Here is a 19,889-nt window from a genome sequence, read left to right as displayed (position 1 = left end):
TTGTACTGTTACAAACAGCTTTATGAAAACACCACCATGGATGCACATGTTTTTTTTGGATTTTTATTTTGCTCTCCCTATGTACACATCGGTTAATGATTATTTACATTTCAGTGCACTTTAGGTGTTGTCAGACTTACGCACTGTTCATCTAAAAAAGAAAAGTACAGTAAGTGCAAAGTGGAATGCATTTTTAACTTAAGTCCATACATAGCATGAATACAAGATCAGAGAGAAATGAAGTGAGTAGAAGAAGAATTGAGAAGAGAGAGAGAAGGGGGGAGGTAAAAAGTAGATTGGAAAAGAAAGAGAAAGAGGGAGAGAAGAGGAAATGTGAGGAAGAGGATTTAAGAAAACTTATTTTAATCTTTTGAAGAGATGAGACAAGAAAGAGAATAAAGCACATGAAGGAAAAGAAACAGGAAATATCACAAATAGGAACATCACCTGTTGAAACATGGAAGTGTGATGGCGCTATTTCATTCTACTCATTAGGCTGGCTGATAAAACCTTGTACTGGTATTTCAAAATTAAAAAAAAATTGGATGGGAGTCTCATATTGCCTGAAAACAGTCTCCTGATACCTGCGAAGCACTCTTTCAAGACAAAAGGTTGTTACCCATGTTTTAACTCTAAAATCTAGCTTATTCTGAGCCGTCTTCAAAATATTTAAATTTTGAGGTACGAGGTTTACTCAGCACAGCAGCAGTATGCTACCCCTACTCATATGATTCAACCTCTCTTATACAGAAAGCTCTCATAGAGGCACCTACATCCTCACATTATTTCAGCTCTATCTCTCTCATACTGACCATGCTATCTTTAAGTTTATAGCAATTACATATCAAACATAACCAATTATAAACTACAAAACTGAAAATGAATAGAATAAAACAATTGCTGAATATAGATGCACATTTTGTGCAGTTTTATTTCTTCATGAACAAATTTTGAGAAAATCAACTGATCATCATGACATGATGCGCAAACAATCCATAATTGATGATCACTGTAATATATCCACACACACAATACGCATTCAAATTTCTGTACATATATGCACATATTTCTAATGAACAAATTTTAGTTCTTATCATAAACAAGAAACTAACACAAATATAAAAATCACTCATTCAGTAAATGTTGTTGCATGCACATAGAGAAACTTTATGGGGAAATTAACTAATAAAGTAATTGTTAAATGGTACAAATTTACTTTAGTTCCCTTTGAAATGAAATTTACATTATGAGATAGATATCTTTAATTGAATATGAGGAATCAAGTAAACATAAAACCCAATGAAATGGTTGCTCATTTCTACAACTTTCAAATAAAAAAATCATAGAGATATTGAAGACACATGGCAAATCTCATCCAATTTCAATTTAGTGGTGTGCAGAAAAAAATTAGCTGAGGGCAATATGGCAGAGAATTACCCTCTAATTTCATACATTGGTCTACAGGAAAAATTTCAATGAGGGCAATAGGCAGAATGTAACCCTCTAATTTCAAACATTGGTCTACAGGATAAACTTGGATGAGGGCAATACGGCAGAATGTAACCCTTTAATTTTATTTAGTGGTCTACAGGAAAAACCAGGATGCGAAAAATTTGCTGAGATTGCCTGCCCTAGTTATGGATTGTGATAAACTGCCTATATAATAATGATGATTCTGATAATCATGATTATGATAATCATGGTTGTGATAGTTCAAATTATCCAGATTAGATAACACTTTATATAGAGAATTAGAGATTTACCTAAACATGACAGCAGATAATAAAGTTGGTTTCTTTACATATATTACACAAATTCTATTTGATTTGTATATATGTATATCATGAGTGAAACAATTTGTATCTAACTGAAAAATAAAAAATGATTTATATTTGATTAAGTTTATAATTAAAAAAAACCCTAGTTTTGTTTGTTATAAGCCATATATATTTAGGAAATAAATCATCCTTCAATGCTTACAGTGGTGCTAAAATGTTAGTGACCCAACCAGAAAATTGCGATATTTAAAGTGTTCAAGTTCTGCCATGTTCTAGATATTTAATTGTGAAGTTATAGGTGACAAAATATTACATTCAATAATGTTTTTTTTTTCTGGACATTGTAGTGTTATTGTCTACTTTCAACACTCAGCGTGAAGGAGTGCATTTTGTGGTGGTGGGGGGGGGGGGGTGGTTGTGGTCACTAACTTTTGAGCACAACTGTATAGTATAATAGAGGGTAACATATAAGTCATACCCATTAAAAAACAAATGTCACCAAACTCAAACACATTTTTCAGCTTTCAGCTGGGATACATGTAGCTCAAATAAATTCAGGGTCAAGTCTTTGTGCAAAATATTTGCCCTGATCAACAAGGAAATACATAACATATATAAAATCTATTTTGTATTAATTATGTACAATTGAGTCAAAACACACTCATGTAATATTGAATTTCACATACCACATGCCAGGAATACAATTTATAACTTTCTAGCAATTTAGACCTTGAGACTATAAAAAAAATGTCTGGTGATTGAGAGTGAATTGCACATGAACAGATAATAATATTGTAGATGAGTCTATCAATTAATATCTCACAGTAATCTGATACGAAGTGCATTTAGGTACACATAAATTTTTGTTGTTGTATTGTTAAGTGTAGTAATGAATCAGAAATAACTTTATCATATATGATGAGATGAAGATAGGTGTATGTTTCATGATAGTCTACTCAGTAGTTAGCAGGACTAGTTTATAGTGAATACTGCAGGAGTATAATAGGAATAATAACATATATATCTATTACTGTAAGGTGCTAAATAACATCCTTCCAATGTAATAAGTTCTACACAAAAAGAAGGGATCAAGAATATATTTTTAAAACAGATTTTAGATCTGAAGGGTTTTAATCATGACAATGTTCTGTTAAAGACTCCAAACGCCCAACTGAACATCTCTTTACATCTTTGTCAGTGTTGCTTCAATATTGTATCTTAAACTATGTGATAACCCTCTGCAATTTCTATAACTCAAGCATTTCACAATCTTTGCACCCTAATTGTGACCTCGCTCCTTCATGTTAATCCTTGACAAGCTGGTCGACAACACTGTATTCAACAAAAATCACTGCGTTTCTATTTAAAAGTGTTACATGACAGTTTTCCTTAGATCATACTTGTAATTTTATTGATTATTATCTTTTCTTCCCTGCGGTTGGGATTCCTTGTTCGAACTGATATTGATTCTATTTCTCCATTTTCACTTGCAGTGCAGGCTACTGAGGTGTAGGCCTCTCACAATGACAGTTGGTTGGTGGTGTGAAATGATTGAATTGTGTGAGTTTGACAAATCTGACTAATCTCAATAGGAGAAAATAAATAAGAACCCTTTCTTTCGCTCAAAATATGTTTAATATTGATTACTTAACTTGTATGTTACTCAAATTGAAGAAAATATATCACTAAGACAGTGGCCCAGGCCATTCCTATGAACATTCAGAGAAGACGTTCCTTTTAATGCTTTGATGAAATCAACTTTGAGTATTCCCATTTTATTGTAATTCCTGAAGTACTGTAGTTATGATCTCTTACTGTAGCACATGCTGATATGAGTGAGTAGTAATTTACTATACATTGAAACTCTCTCCACATCCACAAGTTCCTTTTATATTGGGGTTGTTAAAGACAAATTCACTGGATAGTTTGGTATTTACAAAGTCCATCTCCGTTCCAAGCAATGTCAGCTGTGCTTTTGAGTCAATGAAGACCTTCACGCCTGTTCACAAAATATAAAATCAAAGTTAATTTCAACTTGTATTTAAGGAAATACTTTGGGAAAGCTGTGTCCCATTTCAATTGAGAACGAAATATATATATCAACTTCTGCAATAAGCTAGAGAGGGTTGAATCAACATTTGTTTTCTGACAAGTTGTCAGAACTTACAACTTTCCTTTAATTGGTTGAGAAAAACGGGTGTCTATTGTCTAACTGTTATTATTGATGTATGTAAACTTGAACTTTATTCAATTGACACCTTTTGAGGTATAAAAAAGAAAAGACACCATACATGAATAGCAAATATAAATAAAATCTATACAAAAAAGTAACAACATTTAAATCACATAATTTTTGCATCTCTTCTTTTATAGCATCATTGAGTGATGACTGAAAAAAATCCTTGAACTCTTGACTATTGAAATAGTCTCTCACTTCTTCATTTATGTGATCAATGATTTCCGGATAATCACTTGAGTGACCTGCATTAACATCTCTCTTTCCTTTTGAGCGGGTCATGATGCTTGTAAACCCAGATAATAGTGGGTAGGTAAGTACAGCCAGCGAACAATGGATTATCTTCCAGTAAGTAGGTAAGATTAAGCATGAAGACAACAATATTGGTGGGGTATTATTGTTGGATATACAATGTATATCTCAGTCTCGAACAGTATATATGTACCCCTTTGTAACCTCAGCTCAACTCTCCAGTATGCAGAAGCTAGATGATCAGATTATTCTCCCACCACGCAAGAAACAGTAAGTGGGACCAGAGCAGACCCTGGTATAGAAGGTAGTACATATATGTTCACTCAGTGACCTCCAGAAATATCAGTAATTGAATAGATTCAAGTGTACATACCAATATTTGCTTCTCTATGTAGTTAGTACAACATATTGACAAAGTCACAAATTCCTTATTTTCTCAGAAAGTCACATAAAATAACCAAAAGATGAGAATGAAATGAGAACACTGCACGCTGACACAATCTACGATTATTTTAAGGAAAAAAATGTAATTTCATACAATATAACACAGAAGTATAAGTGGGGATGACATTATCAGCATACTCATTGCATATTCATGAAGACATGCATAGATATCGCTGAAATAATGCAAAACTGAAAATGTCATAACTTTCTTATTCCTTGTCCAATTTTGATCAAATTTTCGCTGTTTTGCTTGTCTGGTTTTCAAATCTGTTCAAAGCACATTATTTTCAGCCTGGAGTACCCCCCCCCCTTTAAAATCAATGCATGCATGGACCTCTTGCTTCTAGGTCCATGACCAATGACAGTCTACTTTACACATTTCCTTACCATCTTGAATGACTTCTTCATCAAACTTCTGCTTTTCCTTGGCGTAGTCTAATGTGTAGCTCAGCCCATTGCATCCCCTTGTTTTAACTCCAACCCTCAGTCCTTCCACATCTGGCTTATTTAGTAGTAGTGTTTTTATTTTCTCAGCAGCTGCTTGAGTCTAGATGCAAGAAAAAAATGAATCAGATCTGTCAAATTTTAGATCTGAGAGGGTCACTTCAGATTTTTTTAAATTTTGGATAAAACTAGGATCTCACCAGGGGGAACCCAGTTGAGTATTCTAGTTGATGGATGATGCCAGAAATTTGAACACAGTACAACAATAAAAAATTATGGATTTCATGAGCCCAACAACTAGAATTCTTTTTAGAAGGCAATACATAAATTGCTATCCTGGGCATAAACAATGAAAGCAGAAGCAAGATTAGCATAACAGACCACATCTTTGACTTTCCCATGTCGAATCAGAGATGACTACAACAAAGGAGGCTGCTCTGACATACACTAACTGTGACCATAGAGGGCAGTTTGCTACATTCAAGTCACACCATGTTTGACTGCATACAGATCACAAATGCAGACTCTCACAAAAAATATGCATCGATTCAATGGCGCCCATTGTTCACACATCAAAAAAATCAATTACAGACAAGAAAAGGAAGAAAAAACCATGGCTATACAAGTCTAAATTCACAAACAAGTAGAATGCCCCTGGCAGTCTCACCTGCATTACGAGATTCGATACAGCAGCAGTGCTGACTTTGAAAACAGCTATTGAATAGTTATTTACAAAGAAAATATTCAATAAAATACTACATCCATTGACCCACAATGACCTTCGACCATGGTCATGTGACCTAAGACGTGTGCAAAACAATCATTCATCCTTGATTACCCTTATGTCTATGTTTCATGAACTAGATCCATAAACTTTCTAAGTTAGGATGATGCCAATTCAGCAAATACCCCCAACACGGCCAAAGTTAATTGACCTTAAATGACCTTTGATCTCGATTATGTGACCTGAAACGCACACATGGTATTCAGGGATACATGGTTACTCTTGTGTCCAAAGTTCATGAACTACAAATGTAGATCCATTAAATTTCGAATTATGATGATTCCACAAATACCCCCAACATAGCCAAAGTTTGTTGACCCTAAGTGACCTTTGACCATAGTCATGTGACCTGAAATTCAGTCAGGATGTATAGCGACACTTGATTACCCTATGTCCAAGTTTCATTAACTAGGTCCATATAATTGGTAAGTTACAATGACATTTCAATGTTGTTTATTATCATTATTTTGACGCCACCGCCAGAAAAGCGGTGCCTATTATTGTCTTGCTCTGCTATACACTATTATTTCTTTTATACATACAAAATGAAGTAACACATTGAAAATGAAAAGTACAATGTAATAAGCCCATCACATCATTTAATGTACGTGTGTGTGTGCGAGTGTGGTGTACATATTGCAAAACAATCATATCTTGCATCATATTAATGTTCTGAATTTTGGGGAATATATTGTGAATTTCATATCTTTCATATCTTGCATCATGTTGATTAAATGTTCTGAATTTTGGAAAATATATTGTGAATTTCAAATTATGGCCAGTCAGAAATATATTTTACATAGAACAGACCAAATTAAAAGAGGCTTGGATGCTCTTTTAAAAAGGAGATTTTGGTCTTGGAGCCCTAAAAATATGTGGTATTTTTAGGCCAAACTGGCCTTGCCGAGGCTAAAACATGAATGAAATTTAAGGCTTGATTTAAGGCCTGCACTTTCAGAAACTCTCAAATGCCAAAAGAGAAAAAAGTTACTGACCTAAGCAAGAACAGTTTTTACAAGTTAGGGATACCATAAGGTGGTAGACTTTAAAAAAAAACTGTATTGGTTTTTTTCCAGTTCTTTTTACCATTCTACAAAAAAGCCCAACAATTGCTCATTAAAACCATATGTAGACCCTGTTACACCCACAAATGTAATAATCGCCCACAAATGTAATAACGCCCACAAATGTAATAACACTTTACCCACAAATGTAATAACACCCACAAATGTAATAACACTTTACCCACAAATGTAATAATTTTGATCGCCCACAAATGTAATAATGACTTTACCCACAAATGTAATAAATTTGAAGGGATTTTTGGCGAATCCTTTCTAAACTGAAATCCTATAGTAATACGCTCATATAGCACAAAAGTGCAAAGTCTTTATCTCCAGACCCGGTTAATAAAGAAAGTATAATATAATCCAAAGTCTTTTCTTCCAGACCCGGTTGTTTCAATAATTATAATATAAGTTCAAAGTCTTTTTTCCAGACCAAGTTGTTAAAAAAATTATGATTTAAGTCCAAAGTCTATTTTTCCAGACCCAGTTGTTAAAAAAATTATAATATAAGTTCAAAGTCTTTTTTCCAGACCTGGTTGTTTAAAAAATTATAATATAAGTTCAGTCTTTTTTTCCAGACCCGGTTGTTTCAAAAATTATAGTATAAGTCCAAAGTCTTTTTCCAGACCCGGTTGTTTCAAAAATTATAATATAAGTCCAAACTAAGATATGATAATGATATTCCAGTGGAATAAAAATGAGAATCGAGCTTAGTCTTTTTCCAGACCCAGTTAAGTAAAACTGGTGGAATTAGTGTCTTTGTTGTTGTTTTCACTTATACGGCGCATATTGTGAATATATGCGCTAAGGGTAAATTGAGAATCAAGCATAGTCTTTTCTCCAGACCCGGTAACCAAAACTAAAACCCTATAGTAATGTGTTCGTATAGCACAAATGTGCAAAGTCTTTTTTTCAGACCCGGTTAATTCAAAAATTATTATAAGTCCAATGTCTTTTTTCCAGACCCGGTTGTTAAAAAAATTATACTGTAAGTTCAAAGTCTTTTTTCCAGACCCGGTTGTTTAAAAAATTATAATATAATTTCAAAGTCTTTTTTCCAGATCCGGTTGCTTTAAAAATTATAATATAAGTCAAAACTAAAACAACAAAACAAAGACCTATGGTGTAGTCTTTGCTCCAGACTTAGTTATTTCAAAATAGGAAATAATAAGAAACAATAAAAAAAAAATGTATCAACAAAGACCCCACAATATCATTGATGTAGAATAACGTTGTTATTGTTATCTTGGGTTTTAAGGTGCGTATCATTCAGATATGAACATTTACGCCTATGATTAATTTGTCGTTTTTGTGGTATGCTTTATCACAGGGTTTTAATAGTTTAGAAGATGCTGGGGTTAAGTCTTAAGATTAAAGTTTCGTTTAATTTGTATTTTTTCAGAAAACTGGGTGTGGGGTACAGACAACACTCTAAACCCAAGCATTTTAACTGGGCTTAATTTTGAAATTTGGTCTTAGTTTTTTTTTTCTCAATATTTCTTTGTTTTTTAAATAACCGGGTCTAGACGAAAGACTATGCATAATACTCGTGTTATTCCACAGGAATAAGAATATGACAAAGTCTTGTGTTTTTAAGACTGTTTGAATTATTTTTTAAATGACTGGGTCTGGAATAAAGACAACGCTCTAAACATGTGCTTTTCTACATGGTCTTAATTTGGAGGATTGTTTGTTCTTAGATTCGTTGTTGGGGTTGGGTTTTATTGCTTTTTTATTCTTGAAATAACTGTGTCTGGAGGAAAGTCTACAATCGATCTTCATGTTATTCCACAGTAATTAGATTATTGGGTATTCATTTTAGAATATTTGTAAAAACTATTTTTTTTTTCAAATAATAACCAAGTCTGGAGAAAGGATGTTTGCTTTACCCATGCATTATTACAATGTTTTGTAAGGGTCTTAGTATTATTTTAAAAAAAAACTGTGTGCGGGGTAAATACATATTTTTACACCCAGTTACACCCAGTAAGGGTATAACTTTTGAAGATTGGTCTTAGATTTGAACTGTTGAAGTTTTTTTAATTCATTTTTTTTAAATAACCGGGTCTGGTGAAAAGAGTACGTTTTAAAACTCGTGTTATTCCAGAAGAATAAGAATATGATATAGTCTTACGTTAGAAGATTTTTTTTTGGTAATTTTGTTAATGATTAGGTCTGGAATAAAGACAATGCTCTAAACCTCTTTTTAAAACAGGTTCTTAGGTTGAAGGATTGTTTGGTCTTAGATTTGGAATTTTCTTATTATTACTGTTAGCGTTATTTAAAAAAAAAACTGGGTCTGGCTGAAAGACTATTCTATGTGTCCATGTTATCCAGCATTAATAGGATTATGGGGTCTTTATACTGTTTTTGTTGTTGTTATATTGTTATTTATAATTTTCGAATAACAGGGTTTGGAGAAAAGACTAAGCTCGATTTTTATTTTTATTCCACTGGAATATCATTATGGTATCTTAGTTTGGACTTATATTACAATTTTTGAAATAACTGGGTCTGGAAAAAAGACTTTGGACTTATGTTGTAATGTTTGAAACAACCGGGTCTGGAAAAAGACTTTGGACTTACATTATAATTTTTTAAACAACCGGGTCTTGAAAAAAGACTTAATTTAGACTTATATCATAAATATTTAATTAACCAGGTCTGGAAAAAAGACTTTGCACTTTTGTGCTATATGAACGCATTACTATAAGGATGTAGTTTTTAGTTTTGAGTAACCGGGTGTGGAGAAAGACTACGCTTGATTCTCAATTTACTCTTCGTGCATATATTCACAAAGCGCACCGTGTAAGTTCAAACAACAACAAAGACATTAATTCCATCAGTTTTAATTAACTGGGTCTGGAGAAAAGACTAAGCTCGATTCTCATTTTCATTCCACTGGAATATCATTATCGTATCCTAGTTTGGAATTATTTTATATTTTTTTAGATAACCGTGTCTGGAAAAAAAGACTTTGGACTTATATTATAATTTTTTAAACAACCAGGTCTGGAAAAAAGACTTTAAATCATATTATAATTTTTGAATTGATCGGGTCTGGAAAAAAGACTTTACACTTTTGTGCTATATGAACGCATTACTATAGGTTTTCAGTTTAGAATGGATTCGCCAAAAATCCCTTCAAATTTATTACATTTGTGGGTAAAGTCATTATTACATTTGTGGGCGATCAAAAATTATTACATTTGTGGGTAAAGTGTTATTACATTTGTGGGCGTTATTACATTTGTGGGTAAAGTGTTATTACATTTGTGGGCGTTATTACATTTGTGGGTGCAACAGACCCTCTATCTGATCATGCAAATAATGCGATATTTAGACGATATGGAAACAAATTGGAAGAAACTTCAATTTAAAAAAGACAGTGTTTTACATAAAGGCTAACAAGTTAGATAGGGCAAGAGAGAGAGAGGGGGTACTTAAAAAAACAAGTGGAACGCCTCTGGCAGTCTCGCCTGCATCACGCAATTTAATATAGCAGCAGCGCTAACTTTGAAAACTACTATAAAATAATCATTCACAAAAACACCATTCATATAATGACATAATACCACGTTCATTGACCATAAATGATATTTGAACGGAGACTTAAGACTGTCAACTACAACCATGTCCACATTTCATTCACTCTATCCATAAACTTTCAAAGTTATGATGGCAATTCAACAATTCTCGCTACCCCAAATAGGAACAAAAATCTCATAATGCGCGAGACGAGATAATTTTCACTCCGTCGGGTCGTCATCACCACTTCCGGTTTAGAGTCATGCTCGCGCGAGGTTCGCGCACTGAACTAGAAATACGTGGAAGTCGTGTTCACCCAAGCAAAACATCGCCGGCGAACTCGATAAGTCACGTGACCGCCGCCATTTTGCTAGGTCAATTGTTCGAGAACGCGCCGTAGAAGGCAATTGAAAGTATGTGCAAGATGCAATATGTTTTCTCTATAAATATAAAATTAATACTGATGTACTTAGTGTGGCAAAGTGTATTTTAATGTCAGTAAGCCAATCATGTACAAACATATTTCTATATGCACAATGTACTGGGACCTGGTAATTCATGTAGTTTAAAAAAAGGGTTTAAATCAGGGTGACCAGATTTCAAAAAATGAAATACGGGACAATCGATAAAAAAAGATCATCAAAGAAGGCTACACAGTATTATACTTGTGAAAAACTATAAAGAATTGGAAGGGAGGGTGAACGAAAGAATGAAGGAGAGAAAGAAAAGAAATGAAATGAGAAAGAAGAAAGAAAAAAACGAAGGGGAAAATGAAAGAAAGTAAGAATAATTAAAAAGACGATGAAAGAAAGAATAAAAGAGAAAAAGGTTTCCGTTATTCTTTGAATTCATCGAATATAGAAAGAAAGAAAAAGAAAGAAAGGGAAGATGTGTGACAGACAAAATAAAGGTGAGAAAGAAAAAGTAAGAAAAAGAAGGAAAAAAAGAATGAAGGAAAGAAAAATGTTTTCATTCTTTGAAAGAAAGAAACGAAGAAAGAAGAAAACAGGAAGGGGGAAGGAAGGAAGGGAGGGAGGGAAAGAAAGAAAGAATTAGAAGGAAAAATAGAATAAAGAATGAAAGAAAGAATGAAAGAGAGGGAGGAAAGATTGGAGGGAGGAGAGAATGAAAAAAAATGGAAGGAGAGAAAAAACGAAAAGAAATTAAAGGTGAGGAAGGGAGAAGGAAGTAAATAAAAAGGGCAGATGAGAGAAAGAAGGAAAGAAAGAAAATTAACACACAGACTGGATCAGGAAAGAAAGGTAGGAAATATTAAAAGATAGATGGAACAAAAAAAAGCAAGCAGGAAGGATAGAAGGATGAAGAATAAAAATGAAAGAGGAAAAAGTTCAAACTTCAAGCAAACAAAAGCAATCCCATCATCTAACAGAAATGATAATGATATATTTGGTGTTTTTTAGATATATATCTTTAAAATTTTGAAAAACTAAGTGGTTTAGGAATGAATAAAATTTCAAAGTGAAACATTGTCAACTTACAAATTAGAGGAAACAGCGCCGGCATCATACACAACAAGACTCAAAACGAAAGCTAAAACAACTACATGTAGATCCAGACACTCATCCAGTTATGAAAACTAAAAAAACTTGTTCCTCCTATTAAATCAGTAATCTGAGAATCTATAATATATGATCATAAAAATTTCCCGCCGATTTTGCGATTATTTTGGTGGAAAAACTGTTTATCATGTGAGATTGTTTGCACCATTGAGAATCTGCTCCGATCCTACATGCATAGAGCCTCCTGCCACACACAGGCAGGAAGCCAGCTCGTTTGCAATGTAGGCCTATTGGGTTAGGATAAAAATCACCCGCAAAACTTTGCAAAAGTTTAGTTATCGATTTATTGTTGTCTCTGCTTCGTCATCTGTTAAGTTATTTGATGAAAATTCGTCACTTTTAAATGTATCAACTACATTTTGTTCAATATTCTAAAAATACGGGACAGATAGGTGTCCCGGGAAGGGTTTGTCGGGACGCCGGGACAAAGGAGCAAAATACGGGACGTCTGGTCACCCTGGAAATATTTGACAAGAGGTAGTGGTCTTTTTGTGCAATTTTTGATATGTGGAATATTTCATATATACTGACCAGGATATGCATATAATTATTTGGTATGTGAAAATGAGCGAAATTTAGTGCCACCACTTTTTCAAATGGAATTACCATTGCTATGCTTTTCTGATCTGTGCTCTAATTAGTAAACTTGTTAGAGTTGAATTTGTTTATCCATCACCCCTTCCTTTATGTAAAGGTGTATTGATGTATAAGCACATGTCGTGCAACATCCATGCTCTTCCAAATTAAATTTCATAAGAATTCAAATTATATTGTGCCCATTTTTATATACACTGTACTTAGTAGATATTTCATGGCTGAGCACACGAAGGTCCAACTTTGAAGGCTCATTAAAAGTAACAACCTTCTTGTCCTTAAACTTCTATCCAATTTTTCACCCTGAATGTGTGATTGAACAGTATGAGAGGGAGGGAAGGGAATATTTACTCAAAATTTATATAGAGAAAGTTGAAATGAGAAAGGCAAAATGGTAAAGATGCAGCCGGAGAGAAAACAAGAAACAGACGATCAACGAGAAGAGATGGAAAGTAGAGGAAGATCAAAGAGAGAGAGAGAGAGGGAGAGAAAGAGGGAAATGACGAGGAATGAGAAAAAGGTGAGGAGAGAAAGGCGAGACGAGAGGGAGATAAGAGGGCTTGATATAAGGGAGATGGGGGAAATAAAAGAGAGATATAAGGGGGATATATAGAAAGGGAAGGTAAGAGAGGGAGAGATGAGAAAGAAGAGGAAAATCAGAGAGAAAGAAGCCAAAGAGAAAGGAAAAATAATAAAGAGGGAGATCGCGATGATATAAAGGGGAGAAATAAGAGAGAGAGGGGCATGAAAGTAGAAATGGAAGAAATAGAAGGGGATGGAGAAAAGGGAGGATAAGAGAGATGGACAGAAGAGGAAAATCAGAGAAAATGAGATGAGATGAATAGTTGAATGAGAAGGGAGGTTTAAAAAAAAAGCTAGAGAAAAGGGACATGATTTCTAATCGTTAAAATATTTTTTTTTAATGCAACCAGCTTGTAGGCCTTTATTGTTCAGACAAATTGTAGGCCTACTCATAAAGCAAATTTGTTGTTGGGACTTTCTTTGTCATAGTGTGCGCGTGAAAAAGGTCGAGTTTTTATGATTTCATGTCTGTATGTTTACTCCCCTTTAAATATTTTTTAATACAAAAATGTGACTAAATTAACATTTTCAGTTATGAAAGTATTCAATAACATATAGTTCATGATGTAACAAAGCAAACTAAAACTTTAAACAGCACAAGGAACACTTTCTTTGCGTTCCTTTCTCCCATCTGCCTTCACGCAGCATTTGTCGACTAGCCAGTATTGACCTAGCAAAATGGCGGCGCGCTCAGTCGAGCGTGAAGTCCGATGCTCTTCGTTGCCGCACGGCTTTGTGTACGTTGGGAATAGGGACACGTATTCCACGTATCTCTAGTTCAGTGGGTTCGCGATACTGAGTTTTCCACCACGCTGAAATCAATGCCAATCAGCGTAATATGTACAGAGTATAATACTTTTTATTACATTTGGTCAGTTTTGATTCCATTTGAATTATAAATAAAAATAAAAAATATATTTCACGTGAGAATAATTTTTATTCATGTTTTTATTTGGTTATAAAAAAATCAAACAAATAATGAATATCTTAAAATTTTGCATTTAGCGACCGGCCTGACATCACGATCGTATTCACTAGACACTAAATATATTCAGCATTCATTTCGTTCAATTTTTCGTCGACCACAAAATTGATAAAAATCAGTTTCGGAACTTAAAAAAATCTTAACTGACAGATGAATACCGTGCAATGGAAAGCGTCAGGCAGAATTAGTGACTTTAGCAGAAAAGGCTGTAAAACTGTTAGTGAAAGAGAGGGTTGTGATCACGAACTTTCCGAGCGAAAGCTACGTTGTGTTGTTGTGCATGACGGCACTGTTGATCTAAATGGCAAAACAGTGCGTTGGACTTCGAACAGGAAGTTGTAATACCGAAAAAGCTATCCCATAATGCAATGCACGTTACAGGGATTTTCCCGGATCTCGGCGAAATCGCTATTTGGGGTAGCGAGAATTACCCCAACATGGCCTAAGTTTATTGACCTTAACTGACCTTTGACTTGGTTTTGTGACCTGAAACTCACAGGGGATGTTCAGTGATGCTTGATTACTCTTATATCCCAAGTTTTATGAACTAGATCCATAAACTTTCAGAGTTAGGATGGTAATTCAACAAACACCCCCAACACGGCCAAAGTTCATTGACCTTTAATGACCTTTGACCATGGTCATGTGACCTGAAACTCGTACAGGATGTTCAGTGGTACTTGATTAACCTAATGTCCAAGTTTCATGAACTAGATCCATAGATTTTCAAAGTTATGATAGTAATTCAACAAATACCCCCAACTTGACCAAAGTTCATTGACCCTAAATGACCTTTGACCTTGGTCACGTGACCTGAAACTCGAGCAGGATGTTCACTAATACTTGATTAACCTTATGCCCAAGTTTCATGAACTAGGTCCATATACTTCCTAAGTTATGAAGTCATTTAAAAAACTTAACCCTCGGTTAAGATTTTGAAAATAATTTTCCCAACATGGTCTAAGTTCATTGACCCTAAATGACCTTTGACCTTGGTCATGTGACCTGAAACTCAGGCAGGATGTTCAGTAATACTTGACTAACCTTCTGTCCAAGTTTCATGAACTAGGTCCATATACTTTCTAAGTTATGATGTCATTTCAAAAACTTAACCTTAGGTTAAGATTTGATGTTGACGCCGCCGCCGCCGCCGTCGGAAAAGCGGCGCCTATAGTCTCGCTCTGCTATGCAGGCGAGACAAAACCTGTTAATATAAAGACTAAATACCAGTTGTGGTAATGATCTCTAAATAAGTTCTAACAGAATCCAATTAAATGACAACCCAAGTGTTTGTATGTATGAAAAATATATGCCAAATGGCTGTGGAAGAAAATGTGTAATTGCTGAGAAATGAGCAAAATAAGCACAGAATTCCATCAAATGTAAGGTATTTTTCTAAGTAATATTAATACACTGTCCCACATATTTCTGTGTTTAATAGTGATCATCAGAATCATCGATTTGAGCTAAGATTTCAAGATTTCACAAAGATAAGTTTACATTAATGTTCCAGATCTAGATATATGATCAATAATATTGTGACAATCAACATTGATTTAGAAGGCTTTTTCATGAAATAACTGTTTGCTGCAACTACATTCTTTTAACTTTAACCAAGTTGACTTGTATGATGTAGCCTACTCAGCTCTTTTCTCTTGGTACACTGTATGTGTCCTGAAAATGAGTAATGGTTTTATATACCCATTTTAATCTTAATAGACCTACTAGTGTCTGTGTATGAAAATATTGCATTATTTTGTTTTGCAATTTTTATGATAAATTTGAATTCTACAGGATTTCAACATTCTTTGTTAATGTCATGTACGGTAGTTGACCAAATATTTGATGGTTGGTTGGTCAGGTTTTTAGTAAATCTGTCAATTTTGGTTGTCTTTTCTCTTTTTAAAAGCGGCTTTTGTTTTCTTAAGTTACGTAAAACAATTTTCTTGTTTTTTCATTACTTACTCATCCATTAACAAATAAAAAGTTTATAAAATATGTCCTTTGCTTTGACCCTTTTATATTTTTCTTGAATTTGAGCAAAAAATAGAAGAGCAAGATTGTGTCAGATTGCCAATCCATGTCCTTTTAAATGCACTAAGAAAGACTTCAATATGTCCCTTCCACTAATTAAAAAAAAATCATACGACAAAACCCCTACATTTGTTTATCTTGTTCTCCTTTTTTCCCCACTGACTTCCGGTTGGCCTGAGATTCGAACCTCTGGTTGTAGATAATGGGGCATCTCCGATCCGTCATCTTACTCACTGAGCTAGTAGGAATTGCTGTAAGCCCTTGGTTTCACAGTGACTATAAGCCGATATTACTACTAGTCTAGACTCCAAGAGTATAGGGAATTTATTTTCCTGACTAAATAATCTGATGCCATTGGGAATTGCACACACTCAATAATTTGATGTAATAAAGCCATTTTTTGGTTTGGTATGTATCCAGCTTTTCCTTCCTTAAATAGGCATGAGAATAGGCACTAGACGTGCTCTCGCGGATGTGAACATCAGTTCGCTTGTCAATGCGTTGATGCTGATATCGCAGCGTATCGCTAAAGTTAAAGTCTATGGCAGGGCGAAAAAGAATACTCCATTTCCCCCTCTGTCTGTGACTATACTAGTGTCAGGGATTCTTGAGGTCGGACATCCGGGGATTTTCACTCGCGAAAGTAACTACCGCGTAGCAACCGATCCCGAAGGTGCAAACAAAGCCGGTAGACTCGCCGTACAAGCCGGGCGCACATAGGTATTCTGTAAACACCTAATTTTCATTACCCTTTCTACACGTTTTTTATTACTTTTCGAATAATTTTTCAAAATTTTTGACCAAAGAGAGCACTACAACATCAGGAGTACAGCACTGAATGCAGTTAGAGAAGAAAAGGATTTAGGGATCACCATTGACGACGATCTAAAATTCCACAAGCAAGTGTCAAATGCTGTCAATAAAGCAAACAAGGTACTGATCAGCATCAGACGTATTTTCCAGTGTCCTGATTCGACCACTATCCCCAAACTATTTAAAGGGTTAGTGCGGCCACTCCTGGAATATGGAAATGTCATCTGGTCACCACAGTACATTGCTGATGCTAAGGCTGTCGAGAGAGTTCAGAAGAGAGCAACAAAAGTAATGATTGGAACTCTCTCCCAGCTGGGGTATAGGGACAATGATTTTCCGTGATCGCGTAAAACGGACGGAATTCACGGAAAGGGCCTTTTGAAATGGAAAGTGGAATTTCAAATGGAAAATCACAGAAAACATATTTTTCCTCAAAAAACAAAGAACAGCAACAGAAATTACTCAAAAATCTCAACAAAATAAGAATATCAAATGGCCACAAAACCCCAGAAAACACCATCTTACTTCGCTACAATCATGACAATTCACACATCGTGACTGCACTCGACTTCATCACACTTGATCGTACCGTACACTGAGGCTGCCTTGGCCGGGCGGAGTTGAGCTTATTGAAAACATTCACATGCACACATCGTTTGACTTCAACAACGAGGTCATGTGTTGCTGCCCTCTACGTTCGAAAGATGTAACAGCACTAGGCCTGACTTAAACGGATATTTCAATATTCGGATACCCGACACTGAAAACCGGACGGCGGACGGGTATTCGAAATTTTACCCTGAAATGTAAAAAATAATATCCATTTGCACTTATTTGAGTTATATTTAAGATTTTCAGTTATATTTGAGTTTTGAACCTATCCGATGATGGCGAGAGTCAGCGTGCGCTAATTAAAATATTTCTGAAAACCACGAAATTACGAGAAGTTGAATATTTTGGGTTGAATCTGTTTTACAATCGGAATTGACTAATGTGAGTTAGCGTGAGGCTACTCAGGCTACGGCTACAAATGTAGATCGTATGACTGTGTATTAAAGCTATTAATAAATGACTAATATTTGAGTTATACAAGTCGGGCCTAGTTACGATCCCATTTAATGGTTGCGAGAGTATGTGTGTTTATTTTTTAGTTCCGATCGAATGAAATAAGATGCAATGAATTTGACCGAGGCGAGTGTAAGTGCGAGTCTACTATTACTAAAAGTCTAAAACCAGACAGGCCTACATCATTCAGCTCACGCACGTGCTGTCCTGTCTGGACGTGTCTGGAGTGAATCTTCTGATATATATTTGGTCACATTACACTCGCTAAACCTTCAAATGGGATCGTACTTGGGATATTTTCATTTTCATGTCGGGTTTCTCCCCATTCCCCAAATTATAGCCAAGCTTCTCATTTCTCAACTTCTGAAACATAATCACACGTTACAAAGATTTAATCACAGTAACAGTAACTAATCACTTACATTCATCACCAGTAAGCTTTACTGCAAAACACATCGATTCACAACCGACCACGTACTTGGCGGGCAAACAACATGACACACTCAATCAACATTTATTCGACGTTTTCAACTTTTCATAGTTTCAAAAATAATCATCTTCATTTGTAACTGTGAAAAAAAGTAGAATTCATTTTGCATTTGATGAATAAATTACAAGAAACAACATGACACACGCAATCAACATTCATTCGACGTTTTCAACTTTTCATAGTTTAAAAATAATCATCTTCATTGGTAACCAAAGTTGCTGTGAGAAAAAGTAGAATTAATTTTGCATTAGATGAATAAATTACAAGAAACAACATGACACACCCGACTAACCCGATCAGCATTTATTTGACGCTTAAATGGTTTCAAATTATCTTCATTCTTCACTCGCATTGAAAGTCGAGGTAAGAAAATATACGATGAGTTACGCATTTGAAATCATCAAAACATAAGACGGGGAAGAAAAACGATCTTAAGCGACACCATAGTAAAATCGCCATCGTTGTCAGAACGGAACTTTACTCCATTCACGGACGGTCATGCTCCAAAACTGATATAAGGTCATGTTTCAAAACTGATATAAAAACGATGGTTTTCGGCGGGAATATATTACCGAAGAAGATTAATTGATATTGGTGATTATATTGGCGACTAAAACTTATAAATTTTGTTGGTGAGTCTTACTAAATTTAATGAGTTTTTGTGACAGGGAAGTGGTGAATCAGTGTCCACGGATACCTGAACCCGAAAAATGAAAACCGTTATCCGTCCACGCGGACGGAAACCGTTCGGATATCCGTTTGGTGGCAGCACTAAACAGCACGATAAAGAGGTCTTGAAATCCAAAATGCGGATAGGCGAAAATCGTTGACTGCTGAAACAATGTCCAAAAAAAAAAAAATTATCGATAGAATTTCATTTAACTGTAAAATAATGCTAATAATGTGAAAGGTGAGGATGTATTCATGTTAAATGTGTTTTTCAAAAATATTTTGTGTACCCGCATAGATCTGATTAGAACGGATTCTACTGCGTTGTTGGTACAGTGGCAGATACAAATTTTGACCAGCGCGAGCGTTGTAATATTGCTCTTCAATGAGCGAACAGAATAGTCACTTTTTCTTGTACACAAAGTCTATGGAAAAACAAAATTTCCGTTTTCAGACATGCTGAAACGGAATTAAAGATTTTCTGAAACGGAAAAGGCAATTTTTTTAAACGGAAAATCACTGTCCCTAGAGGTAGTTGAAGCTC

The sequence above is a fragment of the Lytechinus pictus genome, chromosome 15, assembly GCF_037042905.1.
Source record: "Lytechinus pictus isolate F3 Inbred chromosome 15, Lp3.0, whole genome shotgun sequence".
NCBI lineage: Eukaryota > Metazoa > Echinodermata > Echinoidea > Temnopleuroida > Toxopneustidae > Lytechinus > Lytechinus pictus.
The sequence above is the reverse complement of the archived record's forward strand: the minus strand, read 5'-3'. Positions refer to the sequence as shown.